Source organism: Triticum urartu, chromosome 2A, assembly GCF_056163025.1.
Source record: "Triticum urartu cultivar PI428250 chromosome 2A, HENAU_Tu73, whole genome shotgun sequence".
Classification (NCBI taxonomy): domain Eukaryota; kingdom Viridiplantae; phylum Streptophyta; class Magnoliopsida; order Poales; family Poaceae; genus Triticum; species Triticum urartu.
Window position 1 is genome coordinate 119526144 of NC_141874.1, and position 19515 is coordinate 119545658.

The window sequence follows — 19515 nt, forward strand, 5'->3', positions numbered from 1 at the left end:
GTACTTGCTTCGGAATCCCCGGCGGAGAGTGCGGCATTGCTGGGTTTGGCAGCTCGGGCTCGACTGCCGTAGTCGGTGGTAGAGCTCCTCGAAGCAGCGACACGTGGAAGACGGGGTGGATCTTGCTTGATGCAGGCAGTTGTAGACGGTAAGCGACCGTGCCCACCCGCGCCAAAACCTGAAACGGACCAAAGTAACGGAAGGAAAGCTTATGATTAGCTCGCTCTGCCACGGAAACTTGGACATATGGTTGCAGCTTCACAAACACCTAGTCCCCCACTGCAAACGAGCATTCAGATCTGTGCTTATCAGCCAAATCCTTCATACGTTGACGAGCTCGTTCCAATTGCTGTTTGAGCAGTGCTGTCATCAAAGCCCTTTCATGCATCCAATCCACCAGGTCTGAGGGAGCTGTGGCCGATGCATCTACAATACCAAAATGCCTTGGAGGGTGGCCATATAACATCTCAAAGGGAGAAGCGCCCAGTGTTGAATGTTTGGAAGTATTGTACCAGAACTCCGCTTGATGCAGCCATTGAAACCAACGGTGTGGACAGGCATGAACAAAGCAACGCAAGTAAGATTCCAAACACTGGTTGACTCGTTCTGTGGTGCCATCCGTTTGCGGGTGATAAGCAGAAGACATGCACAACTCCGTGCCTGCTTGCCGGAAAAGTTCTCTCCAAAGCTTGCTAGTAAAAATACGATCCCGATCAAAAACCAAGGCATGAGGAAGACCATGGTACTTGTAGATGTTTGTCATGTAAGTAGATGCAACCTGAACAGCTGAGAAGGGATGAGCCAAAGGCACGAAATGAGCATACCTCGTCAACTTGTCCACAACCACTAAGATGCAGGAATACCCTTTCGAAACTGGCAGCCCTTCCACAAAGTCCAAGGTGATAGTGTGCCATGGGTGTGGTGGAACTTCCAGAGGCTCCAGCAATCCAGGGGTGCGCACATTCTCGGGTTTCGCTTGTTTGCAAACCCCACAACTGGATACAAAGTTGGTCACCGCCATTTTCATACCAGGCCAGGCAAACAGCCTCTTGAGCCGGTCATAAGTCACGTGAATACCAGAATGTCCTCCAGACGGACTAGAATGCATCTGACGCAACATGAATTCTTGAGCTGTTTTGTTGGAACCAAGCCACACACGTCCCTTGTATTTGTTCACTCCATCATGCACAGTATACGAAGCCGTAGGGTCTGTTGCCCCCGTGTATTTCTGTAGCAGTTCACATGCCTGGGGTCAGATTGGTACCCCTTGGTGATCTCATTCAGCCAAGTGGGTAGAGCCACAGAGATTGCTAACAGAGCTCCATGCCGGCGAGACAAGGCGTCTGCCGCTCGGTTCTCCACGCCTTTATTATAGACAATCTTGTATTGAAGTCCAAGGAGTTTGGTGAGAGCACGCCACTGCCAGGTGGTTGTCAGTCTTTGATCATCCAGATGGGCGAGGCTGCATTGATCAGTACGTATAATGAAGTCTCCCGATTGTAAATACGGATGCCAATGATCCACCGCCATTAATACTGCCATGAATTCTTTCTCATATGCCGAAAGACCTTGATTTCGCAGTCCAAGAGCTTTACTGAAGAAAGCCAACGGGTGACCATCTTGCATCAGCACCGCGCCAATTCCTGTGTTAGATGCGTCAGTTTCAACTTCAAAGGTGCGATCAAACCGCGGCAAGGCCAACACTGGCGCAGTGATAAGGGATTTTTTCAGATGCTGAAAGGCAGCTTCTGCCTCGTCACTCCAAACAAAGACTGCCCCCTTTTTAAGCAAGTTTGACATAGTTCTACTGACCACACCAAAATTGCGCACAAACCATCTATAGTAGCCAGCCAACCCAAGGAATCTGCGAACCTCTCTGGCTGAGGTGGGAGTTGGCCAATCCCAGACTGCTGCAATGTTTTTGTCATCCGTTGCGACTCCATCAGCGCTGATGACATGACCCAAATAAGTAAGACGCGATTGAGCAAACTTGCACTTAGCTTGGTTGAGGTAGAACTGGTGCTTGCGCAACAACTGAAACACTTGTCGAAGGAGCTCCTTGTGCTTTTCCAAGGTGGCACTATGTACCAGGATGTCGTCAATGAATACAAGCACACCCTTGCGCAACAGAGGCGACAACACAATATTCATAGTGCCTTGAAAGGTAGAGGGACCACCAGTAACACCATTGGGCATGACCTTGAACTCATAATGTCCGTGGTGAGTCTTGAAAGCAGTCTTGTACTCTTTGCCGGCCTTCATCCTGATTTGATGATAACCCGCCCTCAAATCGAGACTGGTAAACCAAACTGACCCTGCAAGCTCATCCAACAGCTCCTCAATGACTGACAATGGGTATCTGTTCTTGATTGTGATGGCATTTAATCTGTGGAAGTCGATGCAAAATCTCCAACTCAAGCCCTTCTTCTGCACCAACAGAACTGGAGCAGCAAATGGACTACAACTATGCTGAATAATGCCCTGCTTGATCATTTTGGCCACTTGGCGCTCGATTTCATCTTTTTGAGCTAGAGTGTAACGGTAAGGCCTCAAGTTGATAGGCTGTGCCCCTGGTATCAACGGAGTAGTGTGATCAAAGTCCCGTTCTTGAGGTAAAGTGATGGTGTATCAAAGAGATGAGCAAATTCTTGCAATAGAGTCGATATCACTGAAGGAACCTGATCCTCTCCCTCTGACACATCAATAGCACAGAGTTGGATGACCTAATGCACATCATTACATTCAAACAGAGCATGCAGTTGGGCCGATGACAGCTGATAATAGTGTTGCACACTCGGTTGCACTCCCTTCAACAAAGTTGGCTTGCCATTATGCAAGAACTGCAGCTTCTTGAGCCCCCAATGAATATCCATGGGGCTATGCTCTTCTAACCAATCCATACCCACAATCATATCATAACAACCAAGTGGAAACACTTTAAGAGTAAAGCCAAATTTAATGCCTTGAACCCACCACTCATAGTTAGGCACTTCTTGGGCACAGCAGAGATGCCCCCCATCAGCAATGCGCACTTGCAAAGGGTGATCTGAAGTCACAACACCAGTTAGACGAGCAGCTAACTTAGCACTGATGAAACTATGAGAACTCCCTGAATCAATCAACATCAACACCTTCTGATTCTGGATGAGTCCTTGCAGCCGAACAGTTTGCGGTGTTACAGTACCCTCCAACGCTGCCCTGGAAATAGTATGACATTCACTGGCTGTATCCGAATGCTCTGACTGCCCATCGAAACCTGGAATTCCCAAGACATCAAACAATTCCTGGACCACGTGTAACTGAACTGCAGTGGCACACTTGTGATCTCGAGACCATTTCTCGCCGCACAAGTAACAGAGGCCTCGTGCCCGACGATAAGCACGCAGTGTGGTCAATCTCTCATCAGTTGATGGAGATGGTTGCGCCATAGCATTGGGCGCGGGTCGACGATCGGCCGCTGAGTCTGCAGGAATGGGAGGTGGCCGGCCTGGAGGTGGAGGCAGTGGCATTGCCCCTCTCAGATGTGACCGAACCGCTGATCCAGTATCAGTGCGACGCGGTTCACGTCGTTTAGAAATTTCCAACGCCTCTTCCTGCAGATAAGCCAAAGAAATAGCAGTATCCAGGTCACGAGGATTATGCACAAGGACAACAACACGAATTTCATCCTTAAGACCATCTACGAAGCGAGAGGGAAAAAGGGCGGAATCCCACGAACTGCTATGTGCCAACAGGGAATGCATAAGCTCGTTAAATTGAGTAACATAAGCTAAAACTGAATCTGTTTGGCGTAAGTGAAAGAGCTGGCACAACAGAGAGGAGAACTCATTGCGCTCGAATTGGTCACAGACCAATTTGCAGAAAGCTTCCCAAGTCAGGTTACGCAAGGTAAACCCACCATTTTCGAGCCAAATCATCATCGGCCCGGAAAAATGCATAGCAGCAGTGTCTACCAAAAGCTCCGGATCAAGGTGAAACACACGGAAATAGGACTCGCAATTCCTTTTCCAACTGCGGGGCCTCTCTCCCCAGAATGGTGGAAAATCAAGCTTGGGACGGGGAATGGAAGTGGAACAAAAACGCTGTGGGCTGCCTGAGCGGGAGGCATTCCGCTGCCGCGAGAACTCCCCAGACAGTGGCAGCGGCTCGAGAGAACGGAATAAGGATCGTGAACGGGAATCCTCGAGAGTGTACGTACCCATGGCCAGTAACATCCCAAAATTCTAAATTTTGGAATGTTATAATAAATAGATAGATTTGATTGTTTGTTTGATTTATTGACTGAAAGTGAGTGAATTCGAAACTTTTGAAAGTTAAATGAGAGGGAATAGAAGGACTTTCCCAAACTTTCATATTTGCTTTCTGATCTCCATGAATTCAAATTCTTTTCAAATACAAAACCCTTGAGCAAAGATGATATGACTTCTTCCATTTAAATTAAATGAAAGGGTATTTGAAAACAATTGAATTTCATTTGGAAATATTTCAATTCATAAACTTCATGCAGCTCAATGATTTTCATGAGAGAAGATAAAATGACTTCTTAAAATTATATGAAATATGAGTTGGGAGTTTCAAAGAATTAAATTCAAAGTTCTTTTGAATTTATTTTCAATTTGGATTTATTTGAGTTTTATTCAAATTATTTTTCTCCAAAAATAAAATACATGGAAATTAGGGTAACATGATTCCCTACATTAGAAAATTGGAGAAAAATTTATTTGAAATCATTTTGGTATTTTTAAAATGATTTTTGTTGGATTTTAATAGACCAGTAGCACTCTTTGATTTATCTGAATTTGTGTGGATTTTATTTGAAGTTAGGAAAATGTTCATGTTGTAGAAAATCTTTTTCTGCAAATTTTGATATATTATATGACTATATTTGTTTTTCCTTTGCTTTATTATTATTTTCGTTTGTCTGTGTTAAAAAAAAGAGAAAAGCTCTTCAAACAGTGCCAGGCCGAAGCCCAGCACTACTCTCTCTCTCTCCTCCTCTCCGCCCCACGGCCCAGCCGAATCGGCCCATGGCCTCTTCCCCTCGCGTGAACCGCCTTCGCCCCGGTCGCCCGTTCCCTCCCTCTCTCTCCCGCGGACGCCGACAGGTGGGCCCCGCGTCCTCTTCCTCCTCCCGCAAGGCAGCAGGAGTCCTTCTCCTGTACGCCGACGCCGGCCGATGCCGAGTCCGCCCTGGACTCTCCTCTCCACCTTGCCCCTCGCCCAAGCCTCGCTCCTCCTATATATAGCCAGGCCCCGGCCTCGTTTTGCCTCTAACCGGAAGGCCCGAGACCCTCCCCGCGCTCCACGCAAACTCGCCGGAGTTCGCGAGATCCGACGAGCTCCGCCGCCAAGCCCCGCGCTGTTCCGATGCCGCAGCCAAGCGTCGACCCCGCCATCGGCTTCACCACCTCGCGCCGCTTCTTCCCGACCCCACGGCCACGCCGGAGGACCACCAGAGCCGCCGCCCGCTCGAAGCCGGCGCCGCTGCCGCCGTCTTCTCCGGCGACGTCGAGCCCAATCGCCGCGGTAACCGCCGCCTCCCTCGTCGTCGGATCTGGATCCAACGATCCAGATCGCTTTGTTTTTTTCCACGAAACGTTTTCTTTAATTAGTAAACGTTCGCTATGTTAGCTTCTGCAGTGAACAGGTTCGTTCATTAGCGTTCGGTAGCAAACGTTCGTTATTTTAGTTTTTTTTCTTTTTCTTTTTATTTTTCGGCCAGGGACCCGTTTGTGAATAGTTTATTTACAGATTAGTCCCTGTACTTCAAACGACCACATCTTTTTACTCGTTAGTCCAAATCCAACGAAACCAACGCCCACTTCTTCGTTACGATCTCCTCTATCCAGTAATCCAACTCAAACATGTTTTTGAAAAGTTTAAAATTTGAATTAGAGCAGATTTGAATTCAAACTTCGTTTGATCATAACTTGAGTTTCGTAGCTCCGTTTGAGTTGATTCTTTTTGCAAATCGAAGCTCTTGACCTAAACATTCTAATAAGGCCAAATTCACATAATTTTGGTACTGTTAGAAATTGTTTTATGTTGCAAGAGCTATTTTCTTGGTTTTGATGTTTTCCGAATCGACTTCTTCGATCTTTCTGATCTTTTGAGTGATTGCTTATGTATGGTTACTATTGCTTGCTTACGATAGATTGACTGGAGTGTGACGAGTAGATCTATCAAGATTTTTGAGTGCGAATCATCTTCATCAACATTGCAGGCAAGTTCACACTTTGATCATATCCCTTTTCATACCCAGTTTTTATGCATTAGTTACAACCCTCAAACATTGCATGAGTAGGATTAATAACATGTGGGTATTGGGAAGTAGTTGATGAGGTAGGAACCTATTGCCCTGCATTCAAACCTTGGGAGTTACTTTTACGTTATGCTTACATTGCCATGCTATGCTCATAGACGTGGATTGGGTTTTGAGAGTATTCATGACAGATGTGAGATTGTTAATTAATGGTTTATCTAAGGTGGCAACTTAAACACACATCTGGGTGGATTGAGGCACCTGGGTATTCCAGGACTTGCCTGTCTAGGCACCTGTGTATTCCAGGACTTGCCTGTTTTTCTTTTGGACCGCCACCCAGGTTCAAAGGGATCATGAGATTATTCATACTAGAAACTTCCGTGTGCAGCCACAAGCCATTATGGGCTCTGGCATAGTTGATTAAGTCGTGCGAACTCTTACAGGGTAGACTAGCAGATGTAGGGGAAAGTAGGTGTACCGGTCTATCCAACGTAAGGTGTTAGCGCTTCTGAAAGGCTATGTCTCGGTCATCCGTTTCTCAAACACCATGTAGTGCGAGAAAACCAACGGAGGAGATCGAGTCTTGTGGGGAAAAGTGCGCAAACCTCTGCAGAGTGTACAAACTAATCATGATTAGCCGTGTCCCCGGTTATGGACATCTCGAGTATCTAGTTCTTGGATTATCCTGTTGATCTCATCACGTTACTTTAAATGAATATTGTTGGGTTTAATGATGTTACTTAATTGGGATTGAGAATGCTGTCAACCATTCTCAATGTTCAACAACCACCATGATAGTTAAATAAAATCTATTTCTTTGCAGTAGGGAAAAATTGGCTTTTCGCAAAAACCTTATAACCGTAGAGCTTTTCCACCAGCCAAATATGCATGTAGTGATAGCCATTGTTCATCATTCTCTATGGTGTGAATTTGCCAGTACATTCAATGTACTGACCCTTTGTGGCTGCAACGTCTCATGTTGCAGGATTTCTTACGACGAGTAAGTGATACGTTAGGGTTACGATTTCTACACTCAACTTTGCCGTTGGTGTTGATGGGAATCCACAACCTTGTTACTTCCGCTATTTTGGATTTGAGGTAATAGTATTTACGTTACTTTTACATGTGATTTACCTCTGTTATAAATCCTTGAGTACTGTGTGTGTCAGCATACCGATCCAGGGATGACACTTAAGCACAGAGACTTGACCCATTCGGGTCGGGTCGCTACATGGCCGGAGGCGGAACGAGGGTAGTAACTACCCCAGATCCAGACCCCCGAGTCGAATTGTCGTCGCGGCGGCCATCGGGCCTGTGCGTCTCCTTGCTCGCCTCCAAAGTCGTCCCACCACCAGATCGTGGGATCAGGGGTGGCAGATCCGTCGGCTTGAGGGCGAGGGCGGGGTTGCGGATGACGGTGTCCAAGTCGCGGCGAACGCTACCGATCTCGGTGCGCAGATCGTCGACCGAGCGCTCGAGCGCCGGTCACCACTCCGCGAGGCCCGTCACGAACGGCTTGATCTCCTCAAAGAGGGCCGTCGATGTCGCCACCGCCTCTTGGATGGAGGCGTTCTGCTCCTGGATGCGCTTGAGCGTCGCCGCAAGCTCGTCGATGCGTTGCTCCATTTCGAGGGTGTGGCGTTGATTGCGCGTGGAGAAGGTGGGCTTCTGGAGATAATCAGGCAAATCTGATACCATATGTTACGTCCCTCAACTCGATTTACTTTAGTTCATAGTGGCATAGAAGGAATTTGGAAGTTCAGAGGAGGTAGGGTTCGAGGAGGAAGAAAGGGATCGGGAGGAGAGTACAATGTTCCAGATAATTCTCGATGCCTCTCCACCTAACGCACACCAACACTTAACCACCCAATTCCCAGGTGGCTGGGTCGAACTTGTGGCTGGGCCGCTTCTTCCTTCTGGGTCGGCCTTCTCCAGGGTTGTGGGCCATAGAGGTACTTGGATCCGTGACAAACAGTCGCTAGTATGGACCCCGTGCTGTACTGCTGACCTGGACGGAGGCCGCCAAATTGATTTCTTCTGGCTTTTGTATTTCTTTTCTTCTGTCATTTTGGCATTCATATCTTTCGACACACCCGTTTCCAACCTCAACTCAACTTTGCACATCACATGATGCATTCACGACACAAAAAGAAAGGGCATCCATTTCACGCCATCTTCCTCGAGAAGCAGCCGCGCCTCTCTCACCGCAAAATATTTTCTTCTTCCCAGCCGCCATTTCCCCGCTCTGGTTTTCTCCGGTGGCCCTTTTATCACCTCCCTAAACAAACATAGATTGTATTATGTGGCAGCAATATCGGATCATCATTTTTTTGGACACAATAATTCAAGACCGAACGTGGCTCTAGAGCAATTTGAACATGCAACACTGCCTTTCTCGCTGTCCAGCAGCCACACGAACCATCTTAAAACTTCAGCGCAACATACATCATGTGATTCACTCTTCTGTCCTGACGCCTGAGTCCTGACTCACTCGTCCATTAATCCAAGCTTCCAGCCGCAGCATCGCATTACTGTGGGCGTGGTTGGCCCGCTGGCAGCCTCGTCACGTCACCATACCGCAGCCAAGCCCCCTAGACAACAGTAGCAAACATGCATGGATCCGTTTCCAACCTCAACAACTCCACAGATCGCACATGATTCCGCCCTTTCTGTTTTCTCCACCAAATCGCGCGAAAAAGAAGGGCATCTCCCAAGCTCGCCATGAGAGAAGCAGCCGCAGCACGGAATATTTGCTTGTTCCGGGTCACTGCTCGGCCGTGGCGTGACTGGCTAGCTAGCCAAGCCAGGAGAAAAAGGCAGCACCACAAAATGTCCTCTGCAACTTCTTTTACGGTTGGCCGGCCGGGGCCCAGGCACTTCTACCACAAATCCAACACGTGTGAAATGGCATAGTATATAGTCGACATCAGTAGACTTTCGGCAAAAAGAAAGCACTCAGAGACATCACATCACACCGCATGCATGCATGCATCTACACCATTTTCTTTCTTTCTTGCTCCAAACAATCTGCTGCAGCAGTAGATCAATAACGAGCCAACAGTAACAGAGGCACGCATGATGCCTGCATGGATCATGGATGAATGATGGTTTCATTAGTCAAAGATCGTCTGCCTCCACCTAACTAAAGTTAGGTTCTCTCTGGCAGGGCAGGCAGGTTCTACACTGTTCAAATGTGCAAGCGTGCGTGCAGCTTTTTCGACTAGTCGTGCGTGTCACCACGTGTGCTCCAATATTATTCCGCAAGCCTAGGCCTTAAGCAATCACCTATTATTGCATGCCTTCTAGCAGAGGGAGTACAAGTAACTACGAGTACTCAGTAACTACTGACACCACTTGCACGCACTGAGGCATTCTTCAAGCGAAATGAAATGTTCAGGAATAAAGTACTGTGCATGCTCTGCCGGCCTATCTTGCTAAGCACGTCCCCATATGATTAGTGTGCCTTTTTCCGGACTTCCAGGCGCGTAAATCAGGAATTAGAGCGAACGAAGAATCAAGGCCTACCGATCGATGCGATTTGGTTTGCTTTAAAGATGCTATAATTTGAGAGGTCCAGCTGGGGTGTTTTAATTAATTAGGTTGATGACCTGCAGGTACTGGTGGTCAATTGATTCTTTTTTTTTTAGAAAAGGAGGAGTGGTCAATTGATTCTGGAGGTGCGTGCTTAATTTGGAACCTCAAGAACATGGAGATCTCTTGATTCCTGATTAATTTGCACGTGTGACGGTGTGAGAGACAGAGAGAGACAGATGCTAGAGAATCACCGGTAAAAAGCAACACTAATCCTTCACACATGACAGTATATGTCCATAAGTATTAAGAGTATAGTCGTGTAGATACCCACTACGTACCCAGGTTCCAGGGGAACGTTTTGGCTGAGCTCTGCGTGTCTATTCTCTCTTGCACTTTGGTTAATGCAATATTCCCTCACTTGATTTACTTGGAGATTCCACGTTGTATAAATCAACATACACAGATTTTATATGTGTGGCCAGACAGCTCTACCTCTCCAAAGGTTAGACCAGAATAGGGTTGCATCCTAGAGCACGTACGTACTCCCTGGTGAGAAAATATTCTTGCGAGGCTCATGGTATTTTGAATACATTTTCTTGTTCCAGTCCTGTGCAGCTTAGCCTTGTGTAAAAAAAAACAAGTTTAACCCTTAAAACTTTTCTTTTGTAGGGCATCGGCTTTTTCTGGCCGACGCAAATTTGTTTTATCCGCTCCAAGTAAAAAGGAAATCATAAAAATTTACAAACACACATTAGACATGAACACTTATATATCACAATTTTGTTGGTGATCATACATGTTTATCACAATTTTGAAAATTCTAAAATAATTTTTTGCGGGGAAAACATTCTAAATGTTATGAAAATTGGAACTGATACGGACTGGATGGCCAGGCACTCAGGACAAGCCGCGTTGTGTCCTGTCTTAAACATGTGTACGCAACTAGACCTGGATAATACTAAAAGAGATGCAAAGCCTAACCAGAAGTTGCTACGATAAATTAAGAAGAGAGTGCCAAACTATGCGTGCATAACTTGACTTAATAAGCAGAAGATTGTGCGTTTTAGTCTTACTGTTATTTTTCAACAATTTCAGTAGTTAATTCTGGGTGGTCTGTATAGCAAATTACAGAACTAGTACTTGATTTTTGGGGGTTAGGTCTAGACAGTAGTGTTTGTGTGAATGCCTACTTGTTGCCTAGTCCTCGTAGATCTCCTTTTCGTTCTTGACTTTTGCAGCAGGCCATTTTGAGTATAGTGTTTATTAGAAAAGACAAGATAAACTAAGATTTGTTTCGGCTTGTCTTGTATTTCAAATAGATGATTGTATTTCTATATATATGTCCAAGAGGCTCAAGCAATAAACAACTATTTCATCAATTCTTTCTTTCTTATAACATGGTATCTATCGCAACTCGATCCTAAACCCTAGCCGCCGCCGCTTCTGTACCTGCGCGCCGCCCCCGGTGCAGTCGGCGTCCATGACCGCTGCCGGGGGGCCGCGCCGCCCGTATCTAGGGTTCGTCCGCCGGTCATGTTGACCGGCTGTCCTAAAGAGTCTTTTTCCCGAGCCCTTGCTCCGGGGTTTTATCCCCCCACCCCCCGCCGGTTATCTTGATCGGCAGTTTCTTTTTGGTTTTCCGATCTAATCTTGATCGGTTTGTGTTGCCCACCTCCGCCGTCGATCCCCGTGCGTCTCAACTCCGACCCCGGCGCGACCAACCGGCCTCTCCCCGACCCGTCGGCCATGCGCGCTAAGGCTGCCCGTTAGGGCCAACCGCCGTTCGCGCGTTGATCCGCCCGTCGCCCTGCGCTGGCCGTCACCGCCCTGCTCTGATCGGGACACCTGCATCGCCCCGACCCGGCGGCCTCGCGGCATGCGACGGCCAATCATAGCCGTCGCTCGCGCGCCGGCCCGCCCATCGATCCACGTCACCCGCCTCCGCCGCGTCTACACGGCAGCCCGACGGTCTACCTCGCCGGCCTCGTCCTCGGCTGCATCGGGACGGCCATGTCAGGCTCGTCGGCTGCCTCAACTCGGGCGCGGCTGCTCCGTTGGTTGCTCGGGCCTCACTGCCCGGGCGCCGGCGCTACTTTGGCAGCCCGGGTACCGGTACTGTCAAGCTCGTCCGCACGACGTCCCATGCCATCCGTCATCGCCAGCCTCATCTCGTACTCCGCCTCCACCGAGCGACATCCCTGACCTCGCGCGTGATCGGTTTGATTGTTGGGGAACGTAGTAATTTCAAAAAAATTCCTACGCACACGCAAGATCATGGTGATGCATAGCAACGAGAGGGGAGAGTGTTGTCTACGAACCCTCGTAGACCGGCAACGGAAGCGTTGACACAACATAGAGGAAGTAGTCGTACGTCTTCCCGATCTGACCGATCCAAGTACCGAACGTACGGCACCTCCGAGTTCTGCACACGTTCAACTCGGTGACGTCCCTCGAGCTCCGATCCAGCCGAGTGTTGAGGGAGAGTTTCATCAGCACGACGGCGTGATGATGGTGATGATGTTCTACCGACGAAGGGCTTCGCCTAAGCACCGCTATGATATGACCGAGGTGGAATATGGTGGAAGGGGGCACCGCACTCGGCTAAGGAACGATCACGAAGATCAACTTGTGTGTCATGGGGTGCCCCCTTGCCCCCGTATATAAAGAAGGGAGGGGGAAGGTGCGGCCGGCCCTAGGGGTGCGCCTGGAGGAGTCCTACTCCCACCGGGAGTAGGACTCCCCCCTTTTGCCTTGTTGGAGAAGGAAAGGGGAAGGGGAAAGAGGAAAGGGGGGCGCCGCCCCCCTTCCTTGTTCTATTCGGACTAGGGGGTGGGGGCATGCGGCCTGCCCTGGCCGGCCCTCCTCTTCTCCCTTAGGGCCCATGTAGGCCCATTAACCCCCGGTGGGGTTCCGGTAACCCCCCGGTACTCCGGTAAAATCCCGATTTCACCCGGGACGATTCCGATATCCAAATATAGGCTTCCAATATATCAATCTTTATGTCTCGACCATTTCGAGACTCGTCGTCATGTCCGTGATCACATCCGGGACTCCGAACAACCTTCGGTACATCAAAACACAAAAACCCTAATTACGATCGTCACCGAACTTTAAGCGTGCGGACCCTACGGGTTCGAGAACTATGTAGACATGACCGAGACACGTCTTCGGTCAATAACCAATAGCGGAACCTGGATGCTCATATTGGTTCCTACATATTCTACGAACATCTTTATCGGTCAAATGCATAACAACATATGTTGTTCCCTTTGTCATCGGTATGTTACTTGCCCGAGATTCGATCGTCGGTATTCCAATACCTAGTTCAATCTCGTTACCGGTAAGTCTCTTTACTCGTTCCGTAATACATCATTCCGCAACTAACTCATTAGTTGCAATGCTTGCAAGGCTTAAGTGATGTGCATTACCGAGTGGGCCCAGAGATACCTCTCCGACAATCGGAGTGACAAATCCTAATCTCGAAATACGCCAACCCAACAAGTACCTTCGGAGACACCTATAGAGCACCTTTATAATCACCCAGTTACGTTGTGACGTTTGGTAGCACACAATGTGTTCTTCCGGTAAACGGGAGTTGCATAATCTCATAGTCATAGGAACATGTATAAGTCATGAAGAAAGCAATAGCAACAAACTAAGCGATCAAGTGCTATGCTAACGAAATGGGTCAAGTCAATCACATCATTCTCTAATGATGTGCCCCTGTTATTCAAATGACAACTCATGTCTATGGCTAGGAAACTTAACCATCTTTGATTCAACGAGCTAGTCAAGTAGAGGCATACTAGTGACATACTGTTTGTCTATGTATTCACACATGTATTATGTTTCCGGTTAATACAATTCTAGCATGAATAATAAATATTTATCATGATATAAGAAAATAAATAATAAATTTATTATTGCCTCTAGGGCATATTTCCTTCATTGATCATCCGCTCGTCGCCGCGATCCGCCTCATCTACGTTGCGCGACCGACCTGGCCTGTCGGTTACGCGCGCCTCCGGAGTTCCCGTGAAGATCGTCCTGAGTACCGCTCGTCTTTCCGCCGATCGAGCATCGGGCTGTCGCTGTGTCGCCCCGTCGGGCCGCAGCGCCGCCGCCCCGTGGTTCTCCTCGCGGCTGCATCGACTCGTGCGTCGTCGTTGTGTCGCCCCTTTAGGCCGTAGTGCCACAATACGCGGTCCCCGCCGCCACCCTGAGGCCGTCCCCACGGCTGCACCAACTCGCGAACCACCGTTGCGTTTCCCCTTCGGGCCGCAGCGTCGCGGTCCCCGCCGTCGCCCTGGCCCACCTGCCGCCGCTGCGTCGCCCCTTCGGGGCGTAGCGCCGCGGCCCGCGGTCCACTCCGCCATCACCGCGCGTCGACTTACCATGGTATGCGCCGCGCCTTCTCCCTTGGCGTGGGAACGCCACCGTCCGCGCCGGTCTTCGTCACGCTGTGAGGGTTATTCGCCTACTTCGAGCACCGCTGCCGCACTCCTAACCTAGCCGCCGCCGCCGCCGCTCTTCTTTGTCCGCCGCCACCGCTACCTTCGTAGCCGCTGCCGCCTGTCCACCCCCTTCGTCTTCGTCCAAGCACCAGCCCATCGCCAGCGTCGCCATCATCTACCCCGACCACTTCGTCTACCCCGACCACCGTTGGCGACATTGGCCCCGCGCCGATGGACGCCGCAATTGTCGTCAAGTTCTTCTCTGCTGGCCCCTCTGACTTCTCTGACATGGCGTACAACTCATGCAGGTCCCTCATCTACGCATGCCCGGTGCTGGCAACACCGATGCATGCATTCATCCACGACGTGTCCCCGGGCCTGGCAAGCCTGGTAGGCGCTTCGTCAACTTCGTCTTCGTCCGTCTACGCATGCCCGGTGCTGGCAACACCGTTGCGTGCCTTCGTCCATGATGTATCCCCGGGCTTGGCAAACCCGCCACGACACGTCGTCAACAACATCTTCTCCCCGGCGCACCACTACTTCGACACCACTGCGTCCATGCTAACTCGGCGCCTCCTTGCGCCCGCGGCTCCACGACTACTTCCTCGACACCGGCCACCCCGACTTGACATCGACCATGGCATTCTTCGCATGGCTACCTCGACCACGGCTCCACCACCCACGCTCTCGGCTACATCGACAAACGGCACAAAGGGCTACCGCCTGCTTGAGCAACCTCGTCGGTTTTCACTCCAGCCACGACTCCGCGATGCATCGACCTTTACGACTATTGGGGGGGGGGGTCCGTCAGCTTGCCTTCGGATTCTTCTCCAGTCTCACCGTCTGCGTCGCTACCATTGTGACTGCGGGAAGATGTTGAGTGTAATGTTTATTAGGAAAGACGAGATAGATTAGGATTTGTTCCGGCTTGTCTTGTACTCCAAGTAGATGATTATACTCCTATACATATGCCCACGAGGCTCAAGCAATACAACAATTATTCCACCAATTCTCTCTCCCTTCTAACATGCCATAGACAAGACTAATTCCTTGAAGAAGGTAGTGCACGCAACTTGATGGTTCCAAGTAACAAAACAAGGCACTTTAACTACAGAGACAGGCCACTTGTTGGAACTGCAAGGACATGAGCATCGATCACTCACTCATGCATGCATTGTTCTTGAAAAAAGGGACGCACGAGCATCACCACTAGCTACTCCGTTTTGTGCTCGCGCATGCTGGCCTGAAGATTCGTGTCTTGCAGTCGCAGAAACACAAGTACTGCCGACTCATGGTGGCCTCTCCAATTGTGTGTCCATTTGCAAGGATACGAAGTAGGAGTAGTTGGAAATATATAGCTAGCTGGCACTACAGTTCCTCGGTACATCGTGCGATGTGTGACGTCTGTGTACTGCATGCACATACAGGCACTGCTTTCATGTGAAACTTTTCGTCGATTGCTCTACGTGAAGAAATATCTACATGACGCATGTACGATTTCTCTATTGGAGTACCGGAGCAAGCTCGATCAAATATGCTCAAGATTTGGCGATTTACACATACGCGCGTAAAGATGCGCTCGCGTCTGTCTCTTGTAATCTCAAGAAGAATATGCTTAGCAATTGGGTTTATGGCATAGCATCGTATCTTGTAATCTCATCATAGTTCCTCCGGACGCCTCGCAAACCCCTTTCCAGTGTCGTGATCGCGCACTAGCTAGTCATATCTATTTTCACGCGACGTTGCGTGCCCTAGTTACCATTCAAGTATATCTCGCCAAAGTGCCCCAGCCTTAGCAATCTGAGTATCTAGCAAGCTAGCTAGCCAGTGTGCGAGCTTTTTCGCCACCTTTTAGAACTTGCATGCAATGTACTTACGGTTAATTGGTTGCAAGTCCCACATTTGACACGTTGTTTGATAAAAAAAAATTAGCTTCTCACAGAAGTCACCTACACAAGGATTTAGGGACCTATAGTTATACTGGCTAGCTCTTCAAACCCTAATCATAAGATATTAAGATCCGATCGCAAACGGGCCAAAAGTGGATTTTCATTAGTGAGTGCCATGGAAATGCCCCAACATCATTGTTGTCCACGGATGGATGAAAGGAAGCAAAAAAGGCAAGATTGCCGTTCGATCTAGCATAGCTATCGAACAATGCAGATTTGTTTCCAAAATATGCAACGCATGTTGAAGCCATTTGCCTCCCTCAGGCCCTCCCTCTTTTTTAAAGCCGGCCCAGCAAGAAGGTGCGCCTAGCAATTGCAAAAAGAAAAAAAAAAGTTGATCAACAGCAGCCTAGGCATGTGAGAAATGGGGCAGAAGTCAGTTTTGATGGGTGACATTATTTCTTTTGAGCAATCAAATCATATGGCCACTTTTGGGTGGCTTTTCTTTTAGCATTACATGTCACTTTGCTAAGGTTTGAAACAGACTAAAAGTTGTTAGAATTTTAGATGGGCCCGTGAGCTTAGCTTTGTCCATAGGCACAGACACTGAAACTCATTCCAGTTTCATGATCAAATCGGCTAGACATATATATACTTAGTGATCTTCCTTACAAGAATTAATTAAGTCAGTCCTGCCAAATTAGCATGTCACATACAATATCACAGCGTATAAGTCTGCATCACAAAGGCGCCAAAAAGAGTACGTGGTGCGCTATTCTATATAAGCACGTCTCGGCATATACATTGCATGATGCAGCTGGAATCCATGGATTTGCCGGAACCAAATCAAATCTACCTGATCACTTGGTATTTTAATCAGTGAGAGCGTATGGAACAAAAGAAGCTAGATATCGCAATCTAGATCGACAGGGTTGATTAAGCAAACACTCGCTCGTGACACATAAGTTAGTGCCGTCCCGGAGAAATTTATGCCGAACTGTCATGTCCTTGTTTTTGGGTGTCTGTCATGTCCATGTTTCATTCGTAAAAGCGTATCCATGTAGCTAGAAAGATACAGCTAGCTAGCATGAACCGAAATCTGTGTGCTAGCTCACCCGCAAAAAAGAAAAAGAAATATGTGTGCTAGCTAGCTGCATCAACTAATCACCATGTTAATTTATTCGTTGGGTTTATCCTAGCTACCGGCCGAAACAACAAGATCACACATATATGTGACCCTTGGATTTGTAATCTAGGCAGAAACACTACAATACGTGCCGGCCGGCCGGCCTGTGATACATGCAGACTGATCTGTGGCAATGTGCACGAACGACATTTTATGCAGTGAAATTTAAACCCTAGAGTCCAGAGACGCAATTAATCATGCAGCAGACCTGACTTTGGCCAAACTAATTGGCGGCTAAATTATCGATCCCGTCTTTCCGTATCACGCCCAATCATCAAATCTAGTCACCACCCATTAAGCTTTTGCTTTTGCTTGGTAGCTAGCTAGGTTGAGTAAATAGAATAAAACTACTACTTTACAGGCTAGGGTTCCAAAAAACTATCGGTTTTTAATTTTTCTCGGATAACTACCAAATAAATGGTCGGCTGTTTCAAAAAACTCAAAATGCATTTTGTTTAAACATTAAACCAGTTTATGACAGATCGGGCCCACACCTAAACAAGCCGTTTGTTTGACCAGTTGTTTGACCGTTAACTGACATCTGAGACCCACATGTCAGCCATGGAGAAAATAATCAAAGTGAGTTTTCAAAAAAGCCCCACCCAGGCGAACAGGTGAAGGACAAGGACCAAAACGAGGGGGAAGAAGAATTGCTCCCTCCGCCGCCTGCTCGCCCGCTCGCCGCCGGCAATCACCGGGGCTCAACCCCGGCCATTCCTCCTTCTCACCGAGCTCTCTACACCCAGCGCCGGGCTAGCGGCCGCCTCGTGCTACGCTGGACCATGCGTGGACCTCGCAACACAGGCGACTCCCGAAGATGCGAGGCCCGACCCGTGGTGGGCGGCAGTTCCTGGGCAGGCGGCGCCCCATGGTGGCACGGCGGCGACCGCAGGCGGCGACCCCAGGCGGCGCGGCGCGACGACACCAGGTGGAGCGCCATGGCGGTGCGGCGGGGACCCCAGCCCACGCCATGGCGGCGCGGCGGCGACCCCAGGCAGCGGCGCGACGGCGACCCTAGGCGGCACGGCAGCGCCCCCAGGTAGTGCGCCATGGCAGCGCGACGGCAGCAAATCCATGGCCACGACATGCCAGCCGGATTGCTCTTTTACAATGTGCAAGGACTCGATTGCTTTTTTAAAATAATTATAGGGACTGATTGCTTTTTCAAAATATTTGGAGGGGTTATTTTGTAAAAAATCTATGAAAGAGACACTGACATGTGGGCCCCACATGTCAGTTAACGGTCAAACACACGGTCAAAGAGACGGACCGTTTAGGTGCGGGCCCGACCTGTCATAAACAGGTTTAATTTTTAAACAACATGCATTTTGGGTTTTTTGAAACAGCCGACCACCTGTTTGGCAGTTATCTGAGAAAAATTAAAAACCGGTAGTTTTTTGGAACCCTATCCTGTAAAGTAGTAGTTTTATGCTATTTACTCAGCTAGGTTCGTATGTACATTTGCTCTCTTCGATCGATCTTCACTTGCTTTTGCCACAGTAATGCATGTAACCGGACAGGCAGCACTACTACACCAGCGAATCGGGCCCGATGCATGCACCTTTGACACCTACGATTTTATATAACCAACAGCATAATGTGTACTTTCAACAGCAACAACCACAGATCAGTTGCAACCAGAAATTCGAAAGCGACATTTCCGAGAGGTACGTACGGCGCCGACGTGTGAAACCGGCAAATCACGGCCAAGAGGCAAACCTAACTACTGTGCTTACAAAAGGGACTAATTGATTGATTAAAATGGGCTAAACCCAGATGGTCTTGGCACCTAGCAAATGTACTGGCTCTGAAGGAGGAAGCTTCCACGCGTCTTACGCCAACAAAACGCCATGCATCTACACGTACGTACGTGCTTAACCAAAGCAAATACTGCGAAGCAACCGAGAGACGTCGACCCGATCGATCAATGTAACGTAACGAGGCGATGAGGCAGCTGTCAAGTGGCTGGATGTTTTTAAATAATGGCTGACACGTATGATTGACTATGAATCGACTGTGCCCTTTGGGCTCTTTCTCTTTGTCCTTGTCTCCACCGATCCCCTTGAAAAAGCCCTTGTCCTGGCGCACTCTGACATGTACTTGACTACACACACACACACACACACACACACACACACACACACACACACACACACGGTTTTTCCCTCGTTAGCTCAGTTTTGCACCAAT

General features: G+C 48.7%; 2 pseudogenes; both read right to left on the reverse strand.

The window, feature by feature from the left end:
• Positions 1-2147: 2147 nt before the first annotated feature.
• LOC147984207 (uncharacterized) lies at positions 2148-4202 on the reverse strand (annotated as a pseudogene).
• Positions 4203-7489: 3287 nt separating this feature from the next.
• LOC147984208 (uncharacterized) lies at positions 7490-7960 on the reverse strand (annotated as a pseudogene).
• Positions 7961-19515: the final 11555 nt, after the last annotated feature.